The sequence below is a fragment of the Aplysia californica genome, unplaced genomic scaffold, assembly GCF_000002075.1.
Source record: "Aplysia californica isolate F4 #8 unplaced genomic scaffold, AplCal3.0 scaffold00047, whole genome shotgun sequence".
NCBI classification, from domain to species: domain Eukaryota; kingdom Metazoa; phylum Mollusca; class Gastropoda; order Aplysiida; family Aplysiidae; genus Aplysia; species Aplysia californica.
In genome coordinates, this window is record NW_004797317.1 from 777,063 (window position 1) to 787,209 (window position 10,147).

A 10,147-nucleotide genomic window follows, 5' to 3' on the forward strand; every position below is an offset into this window, starting at 1 on the left:
TATTAGGTGTGTCCCGCGCGCTCATATGACCTATGCAGTTGCGAGCGCCGTAAAACACTTTACAAAAACAAATGCTAAACGTGTTTTCTACGCTTTGTAGTACTGTTGTGTACTGTTGTGTACTGTTGTGTACTGTTGTGTACTGTTGTGTACTGTTATAATGAGTTTGTTTTTGCGGAACAAATTTCCCTTCCGGATGAAGAAAGATTTATTTTTCCTTCTCAGAACATACAGGAGACACGTGGCACGTGTTTCTGTATGAGTACCTTTCCATACATGTACTTTCTTCGAGTTTAATAACCTTGGGTGAAGCTGCTTGGTGACTATGGATTTACATACATCCCTTGTTATTCAAATGATATAATATATAATATAACATATGAATAAATATTATAAAGATATTATACTAAAAATGCTATCTCTATTTCCACTGTGGTAACTGTGGTGCTGGTTTTGCTGCTGCTTCTACAACAATTATAAACCGTTCTCAACTAATTCTTCTACCACTGTGCAATGTCGAACCTTCGGCAAATTTGCTAGTCCGCGTTTCACTTTAAGGGCAGTATCGATCAACGTTGGTCATGTAAGTGGAATGGCTAACTGCTGTCGGCCCCATAATCGCAACGTCCGGCGAGTGATACAAAAACCCCATTAAGTCAAGCTGAAGGCCATTTTGTTCCATCAGCGCTTGATTGATGGTCAGAACTCACAGCTACATAATTTCTCTCACTGTCCGCTCTTTCGTATTCTACGAAATTGGGGACCCCACTGCGTGGGCTTTGGAATGAACTACCTTGAACCGTGGCTGGCCTCTGAAGAAATCGCTCATATTGATTGATAGCCTTTGGTTCCGCTCTGCTCAATGCTAGGTCAATAATAACCGTCCAGTTTTTACATTGTCGCCAGTGATGTGGGCGGACTTGTTTACAAGAGTGACGCACATGTAAAGCTTATCTCGTCTGTTTCCCTCAACATAACATATCAAGAACTCTAAAGATGTTCACGTGGTGCGTCTGGGGGATTAAGCAGACCGGTACAGATGTACCACCAAAGGTCCATTTAACGGCTAAATCCTTCTCTTTTCATTTAGAATATTTTGCAGGTAAAATTCAGTACTATTAGCTTTCAAATAGTGAAGAATGAAACATTGAAATGGGTTGAGAATTTGTACCAGGTAACATTCAGGAATATTAGCTTTCAGAAGATGAGGAATGAAACATTGAAATGTGTTTTTACTTACTATTAACTTCTTGAAGACTTGACCTGATTAAACATTCCGTTTTCAACTGCTCCATTTTCTTTTGAATGAGACTGAAAGTCATTAAATTTAATTCAAGACCCATATGTAGCAAACACACGTCATTGTGCGATTTCATTCCATTTTCCACTGTAATTTATAAAAGTTTATGAGGAAATGATACTGGAGTTAAAGCAATACTAATTTTATAATTATGAGCTACACTAAAAGCTTGGTATGAGCGTAGAAGTTTTGAAGAGTGGCATGCTTTCGGCTGCCAGCCATTCAATCTGCTAAGAACTCACTCACTGATAAAACAAAAGCAACACGTTCTAAACGGTTCTAAAACACCAGCGTGCAAAGACATTAAGGTAGACAGAAGACATAGGTAGAAGATATTGGTAGGTACAGGGAAGAATGTGTGCTGCAAAAATGAAAAAAAAACAACCCCAAACAAACAAATAAAAGGAAACAATTGAAATTGATGCATCCAAAACGCTCTACGACAAGCTTAGCGAAACTGCGCTGCGAAGTGACCGCACTGCCGCAGGCAGAACCAGTTATGTTGAGGTGACAAATAGCTTTTTAAAAAATAACCAGTTTTGGGCTCAAATATCAAATTTTGGAAGCATACATATTCTATCAGTAAAATTACCCTTCTTCTGATTCCCCGTAATTGTAAAAAGAAATACACGCCACACACACAATACATAAGGTATTTAGTATCAAAACTGCCATAAAAACGTCATGTGTCGTTGGTAACGAGCAAAAATAGAACAGACATGTTCACGAATGCCATGTTATTTGACCTGCTCAGCAAGTTAAAACCCTCTCTTTATTTTTCTAACCATTATGTTTTGTTTTCTTAAGGTATTGTCTACACATGTTGCATGCTTTCACTTTAACATAATATTATACAATTCACTGACGTATTCTTTTTTGGCTATATGTTCATGTTATTTTTTTCTGTAGGATTTACTTACCTTACCCCTAACATCTTTTGGATCTTCTGAAAAAAAGTACATGGATAGCATATTTTTAGTCAATGAATTGAAGCTACATGTCCACAAGATACTTTCAAAACAAAAATGGACCTTTCATATTAAACAACAACAAAGAAAAATAATTTGGAAAATGCATCACCCACCAAAAAATGCCAAAAATGCAATATGGCCGCCTTTTCCACGGCAACGTGAAGATTTTCTCTAAAATACTATTTTGGAATCTTTATTAGAATGACCCAAGGTATATAAGAATGCTTGTTCCATGTGATTTCCCTCAATATTAAGGAAAAAAATGGGCTAAAAAAGTAGCCTGCCCCCTTGATAACATAATATGACAAAGAGTTTTTTAAATCTTATTATTGCTACATTAAATTTTGCGTCAGCTTCCAAAGTGGGCGGCACTAGCCAAATCAGGTGATGTCCACAACAAAATACTGTTTCGCTGTTTTTAGGAGAGAGGTTTTGTGCTGAGTCTCCACTTTTTTAACAATACTCAGAATCCCACTAAACCGCCCTAGTCCTTTCCTTTCATTATTTTTCCTTAAAGTCCAAAATACACCTTGTCATGCCTTTTCAATTCTGATTATTCAAAAAGGTGAAAGAAGAACGAAAGTACAGAAAATCAAAAGATGTGTCTATTATTTTTAAAAATAATAGCAAACAAAACAACCCCCCAAAAACAAACAAACAAACATTCAAACTGCTTCCAACTCCACCTTTTCCACTTTATCGTTACCGATTCGCTCACCAACACAAGAAACCCACAGTCTCTATTCTGTTGCTCACAGCACATGAAAGACATTAATAATATTTTGTCAAGTGTTTCACACACCCTAAATAAAACGCTACCAGGTTGTGCTGAATATCAGCTGAAATGGGCGAATTAATTGAAAATGGCTTCTTGTCATATTTATTCTTTTATATTCTTTGATCAATGAAGGCAAAAGGAAAGTTTTTTTTTTTTTTTGTTTTTGTTGTTTTTGTGTGTGTGGGGGTGTTTCAGAGGCTATCAGTATAACACAGGAAGAATGGACTAACAATCTTTCTTGACGAAGTAAAATCCGACGTTAATATCTGGGCGTAATACTCATTCTTTTTCAAGACTAAAGATGTTAAAAATAGCAACATTCGGTATAAAGGCAATCTGTGAAATTGAAAATACAAAGTTATTGTTGAAATGTGTTTGTTTTAGCAATGTGATTACCCAGGAACGTTATGGGCCATTGAACTGATAAATATTTCCGTTAACGTCATACACTATTGATTAAATTAACCGGTCGTGATTTCATTATATTTCACTACGCTTGCATGTTTTCACACAATACAAAGCCATATTATCATAATTCATAAACCCAGGCGATGTTGTGTTTACGTATTACGCAAGGCAGAGGAGTGCAGTGAGGTGCCATGATGACACTGTTATTGAGAATGGTAACGTTTGTTGATTAGCCTCGTCTGCTCTTTCTCCCTTTGGGGTAAATCCTAGTGAGGATAATTTCGAAATATAATCGTTCATTTGCAGACATAACAGAATTTTAATTGAGCAGGTCAACTGAACAAACGTCTGTCGTGTAGCGGTGAGGCATTTCGCTGCCGCACCCAGAAAACATAATAATTTAGACACATGGGTTTTCTTATTGAGTAACTTCCCCCTACCCCACGTATCAGTTCATGGCTCCCATGATTTCACAATACAAGCTCTCACTTCATACATTAGAAGTAGAAAATGAATTTCACTTTTTTTTCTACTGTTCAAATTGTGTCCATCAAAGGAAATTGTGAATTCCTCCCTGACTGGCTCGGTACCAATGACAGATATATGCAATCAATGTTTGATCCATGATAAAATATATGTGCACAACCTGTGCCTTTTCTTAGGGAAACTTTATTTACAAACACGTGTTTTATATGATGTGATATGGGCCAATGGCCTTCAACACTGAATAAACTTACTTCTATACTTGTTGCAGCTTGGAAGCATACATAACTATTATTTGTAGACTAGTTTTCCGTTTTTAACTATTTTCAAGTACCCTTTTGCGGGAAGGTAAACAGGGAAGGACAGGGTTAAGCAGTTTCCCTATGATTTACTGCACCTACCAGTCTGAAACTGAAATGACTCTTTCTTGTGTGAGTTCGAAACTTCTGCACTAGATAATGACGACACAATAATGATAATAACCCATGTCGTCTGGTTTTGTTAGAAAAAAACATATTCCCCTGACTAATGACGTGAGATCGGGCTGTTTAACCTTGAGACTGATCAATATTTTTCATTTCGCAGATTGGGTAAAAACATCCTTCCTTTTGCAATTCCTGTTAAAAGCACTGAGCTCACGTGCGATTCCGAGTATCTATGCAATAAAGACGGAGTCAGAGATAAGCAAAGCATGCTCAAATGTAACTTTTTTCTTACACTGTAGTAGCCAGGGACTGCATATTTCCTGCAGTGTGATACGCTGATGAAAACTAACTTTCGAATAAGATTTAATGTGAGCTGAAATTGTTGGGTTTTTTAAAACAATAGTACTGTCGTTGATATCGGCATTTCTAAAAAAATAAATGTTACGCTTTCAATTTATTGCTAGACAAAAAAAAGTGAAGTGAAGGGTGTTTTGTTGCTGTTGTTACTGTTGCTGCTGTTGTTGTTGTTGTTGTTGTTTTCCCCTTTTTCTTATGCAGCGAGCTCAGCTGAACTCCTGGTCAAGAAAATGTACCACAACAATTGAATCATTTTTACTAAACTGCTGTACCATTAGAATGCCAGGGGAAAAAACAAAAACAATTGTGACAATAAGCAAATATTTACCTTCGGTATTAGAAAAAAGAACTGCCTGCAATCAAATCAAAGCATCTTTAGCTACACACTGAAGTCACATATTATTGTTGTTTAACCTTGAAGTTGCTCACTGTTTTCAATGTTTTTGATTGCAAAAGCACAGGCCTTCTCTCTGTTATCTCCTTCATTCCTATTGATTTTACTCAGTGTCACTGTCGTCAGTGGGGAGTCTTCGATTATCTTAGCTCGTCTCTGATATGACTGAACTCGTTCCTTGTTTTCCTCCTGCTTTTTTCCGCCTGCTTTTTCCTCATGTCTTTACCTGTGCATGCCATGTAGACAGCTAGTCCAGGGAAGGGCAAGCGATGTGGAGGACGAAGAGATGAGGAAAGGAGGAAAGAGGAGGCTAGAAATATTCTGATACAAATACATTAAAGTGACATAATTTGATGAAGTACAAAATGAAAAGATAATATTATATTAGATCCTGAATTAAGCCACTCGATTTCTGTCAGCTCCTTGGCGGAGATAAGGCAAGTACCATTATTACAACGTCAACAGCGGAAATCCATAACTTCAAAATCTGTCCTCTCTGTGAGAGTATAGTGCGGAACAGGTGTCTGACACACCCTATAGGACAATCTGGGAGAGTCATATTCGAACCCCCTTCCCCCTCACACACACACACGACAAAAAAAGGAAGAGTTACCCACTCTTACTCATTTGTATTAAAATCTTCTTTCTTTTTCTTTTAGGTGTTACTACATCATGATATTTTTTACTTACATTCTCATCGTCTATACATGTCTGAATACGAATACGATTAAAGGGAAAAAAGGGATGTAGGACATAAAAGAAATAATCAAAAGAACATTGGTTAAGTTTTCAAAGCCCCTTCTAACTACTTGTAATTGTCCATGAACAGTTTCTACCAGCTTTTATGTGCTTATCTAGCGGCTACACAGAGAGAAAGTGAGAGAGAGAGAGAGAGAGAGAGAGAGAGAGAGATGGAGAGAGAGAGAGAGAGAGAGAGAGAGAGAGAGAGAGAGAGAGAGAGAGAGAGAGAGAGAGAGAGTAGCAGTAGTAGTGGTAGTAGTAGTAAATAAAAGTTTTACGGCGCTCACAACTGCATAAGGTTTTGAGCGCAACAAAAACACGCTAAAAACCGAAAAAAGGAGAGATCCCATCTTAAGTTCACACTCGATCCTGTGGTACGAGAGATAAACACCCTACTCCCGACTAACAAGCTGTCAAAACAATTACTCACTGTTCGAGCGAAAAGAAAAGCATACAGTCAGCACGTGGATCCCTTTACATCATTAAAATCGACGAATGTTGACTTACACGTCAGCGATATCTGAGCATATATTATTCATTTCGCCCTACAACAGTACAACTAGATCACAAAATCTGTAGGATAAACTAAGGGAAGAACGACAAAAACATGTGCAGGTTTTTTTTCTGTGACGTCAGTGCTCTGACCCTTAAGACACCGAAGGTGCGGGTGTGCAAAGATGGGGGCTTACACTTCTCTTGTCAGTTGTCTCGGAAGTGGGAAAGCGACGTGAGAAGTCTGGAATCCTGGTTTTGCGTTGTACACTATTGATCGACGACAAACAGAATTCAGCTTGCACCCCCCTCCCCCCGGCCTCCCCCCAAAAAAAACACACAACCCACCACCCCAAAAAAACCCTCAACAAAACAAAACAAAAAACCCAAAACAAAACAAAATAAACAAACAACAAAAACAACCCCCCCCCCCAAACAACGAACAAACTTTAAAAAACCCTCAACCCCCCCCCAAAAAAAGAAGAAAACCAACAAAACAACAACAATAACAACAAACAAACAAATCAGTGCAATGTTAAAGAAATCTAGGAGGCCTAAGTTTCTTTTCTCCCTATTGGAGAGGTAAATAGGTAGCTTAAAAAAATGTTGATGTGCCCCCTCCAAATCGACAAAACATAGATCATTTAGGAAGAAGACTCCCGACCCTGCCTGTCAGGACCAATAGGAGCTGAGAGTGATGCAACATCCCAGCAGAAAGACCGCGATACGCATTGAAAATGTTCTCCCCACTCGGGAATCGAACTAGGGTTTCCTGCGTGTGCTACACCACAGGCGCCGGTTGGGTAGATTCTAGACAGATATATTGTAATATTAGATCAATAGATTTTAAGATATAATAAATAATGTATTTGTGCAATTTTGTACAACTAAATAGAGATAAATGAATCTATAGAAAGAAAGAAAGAATGAAAGAAAGAAAAAGAAAGAAAGAAAATAGGAGCTAGGGAGAGGGTGAGTGGGAGAGAGAGAAGTAGATAGATAGATAGATAGATAGATAGATAGATAGATAGAGAGATAGATAGATAGATAGATAGATAGATAGATAGATAGATAGATAGATAGATAGATAGATCGATAGATAGATAGAGACTTTAACATAAGTTCAGGACCGCCTTGACAGACAGCAATGATTCTTTAAAAATCCGAAAAAAGACAGTAAGGAATGTTTGAATTTGTTGTTTGTTCTGAAAGTGGTAATGGGTTACCAATGCATACTGCAAATCTTCATAAAGGGGCAAAACCACCACATGATGCACGCAAATCCTCGTTGTGTTGTAGCCAAATTTACTGTTTTTTATCGAATTGTGTGGGACACCACGGACATTCCTCAGTTAAAATTTCTGGTGCACGTCATAAACCGACGTACGGTCTAGAACTGTGCTCACTTGGGAGGTGATATAAGCCGCCGTTTGCTCAAAATCCAGCATCGCATCAACATGCCACCAGCACGAAAGCTGAGAGACTTTGATTGTGCCAGGGCTATGGCACGGCTGCAGGATGAAGTTGGGGCCCGAGAGGTTGCCAGAAGACTTGCAGTGTCACACTCTGTCATTGTCCGCTAGAGGCCGCACCATCAAGCCACTGGATCAGTCCAAGATCGCCCACATGCAGATCGACCCAAGAAGACCACTCAGAGTGTTTGCAAGTGGTCCTTAACTTATGTTGAGTAGATAGATAGATAGATAGATAGATAGATAGATAGATAGATATATAGATAGATAGATTGATAGATATTGCGAGAGAGAGAAAAAAGAGAGAGAGAGAGTCAGTGGGGGGGGGGGGGGGAGAGGGAGAGAGGGAGGGAGGAAAGAACATTTTCAGGCTTTTAAAGATTTCTTATTAGATCTAGTAGTTGATTGAAAGGTCAGCTTTTAAGACGGAAAGACGTCATCTAGTTCGAGAGACTTTTAACAGGATGATTACCTGTTGTAAATGTCAATCAACAGCTCTGTTTTTCTCTTTTCGATGTTTTTCGATTTTGTTTTCTGTGAGTGCAAGGAATTGTACGGTACTCGTTGAGAATTTACTTCAAAAGTACCATAGCAAAGAAGATAATGTAGCTTGACCGTGAGGATCAGCTAAAGGAACAGAACGTGTTGAGCTTCCTATATAATAGAGGAGAGAAGATAATTTTATGATTTCAAATACCTTGTTTGAGAATGACCCAAGCGAGCGTTACACCGTGGAGAATCCTTGAGTTGGAACTAGAAACAAAATTATAGACTTCTCACTTGTACATACTCGTTTCAGAAAATGCTATAAACATATCAAAATCCTTATAAAAAACAGATTGTGACTGGGACCATGTACCAGTTACGGGTAAGAAACTAATAAAATATTAAGGAACAACATAAAAAGTCAGAGCATCGACCCAAATTCAAAGAACTGAAAGATTCTCCATTATTGTAAATAGTACATTTCAAGCGCTAGAAAACAATTAGTTTACAATTCTGTTGGAAAAAATGAAGGTTTCAATACAGGACACTGAGCAAGAAAATGTCCCCGAAAAAACAAAGGAAGCAAAAAACTCCCCCCCCCCAAAAAAAAAACAAAAACAAAAAACTTTAAAAAAACAACTGATGCCCTTGGATGTAGTAAAACAAATGAAAAAGAGAGAAGAATGTTAATATCAGATGTGGAAAAATACAAAGCTTATAAAAAGAAAATAGAATAAATGGTAGTAATGCCAAAGAAACAATGTTGAATGGCCAATATTGAGAAATGGAGAATTCCAAAGTAAAATAAGACAGTGGGAACAATGGAAAGTAAATTACAAGATCAAAAGGCAGATATATGGTTTGAACTGATGACTAGAATACATTTTAAAAAATGCAAACTTTTAAAAGATAATAGAAGAGGACAGCCTGCAATAAATAAAAAAATTTTAAAAAACACATAATTATTATATTAAATAACTAACTAACTAAATAAATCAAAGCTTAAAGGGAAAGCACAAGCTGCCATTAGCAAAATTAAACAATGGAAAGCTATAGGTTCAGATAATATTTCAGTTGAAAAGAATGTCACGTTAGGAAAATTGACAATTGAAGATTATATTTCAATATGGAAAGAATGGACAATAGCTGAAGAACTGGGAAATCTAAAACGCAATTTGTCTTTGTTCTTGACAAATGACCCGGAGAGCTTTATTCACCACAAACAATGAAGATCTATTGAATCACAGACAGACACGTATTTATGCCTCATGATTACTTAAAGGCTTTAGACTATGTTAGACATGACGAGCTATATAAAATTCATCGAGAGAACTAGACATACAAGTAGATGAAATGGATTTTAGAATCAGACTGATTCTTTACTGTTGAGAGAGAGAGAGGGAGTACAGGAATATAAACAGATTAAAAGAGGAGTGAGGCAAGTCTTGAGTAAAGTCACATCACCAGTTTAGCACAAACAGTAAACCTATCTTTAGATTTGAAAAGAAATTCCAGATGTAGAGTGAACGTGGAAAGTATAAGGCCCAAATAACTTTAGAAAGACCAACGACAGTTTCAGTTGCAAATTCATAAATGAACTTTAAATTGCCTCTGGGTATTTTTATGAGGGAAAGTGAAAGCTATATTTTGTTTTTAAATATTAAAAATCAGAGTGTATGGTAACAAAAAGAAGCTCGAATATTGAATAAGTAGGCCTAGCTTAATTCCGAAAAGAAAACCCACACACCTGTAAATGACCGTCAAAAATTAAGTGTCTATGTGTGTGTGTGTGTTTGTAAGTGTGTGTGTGTGTTTGTGTGTGTGTGTGTGTGTGATTTTG

The 10,147-nt window shown here is 37.4% G+C and overlaps 1 protein-coding gene across 1 annotated transcript in view; it reads left to right on the top strand.

The window, feature by feature from the left end:
- LOC101847177 (chitotriosidase-1) overlaps positions 1-10,147 on the top strand; it is an 84,116-nt gene that overhangs the window by 15,272 nt on the left and 58,697 nt on the right. The window lies entirely within an intron of this gene.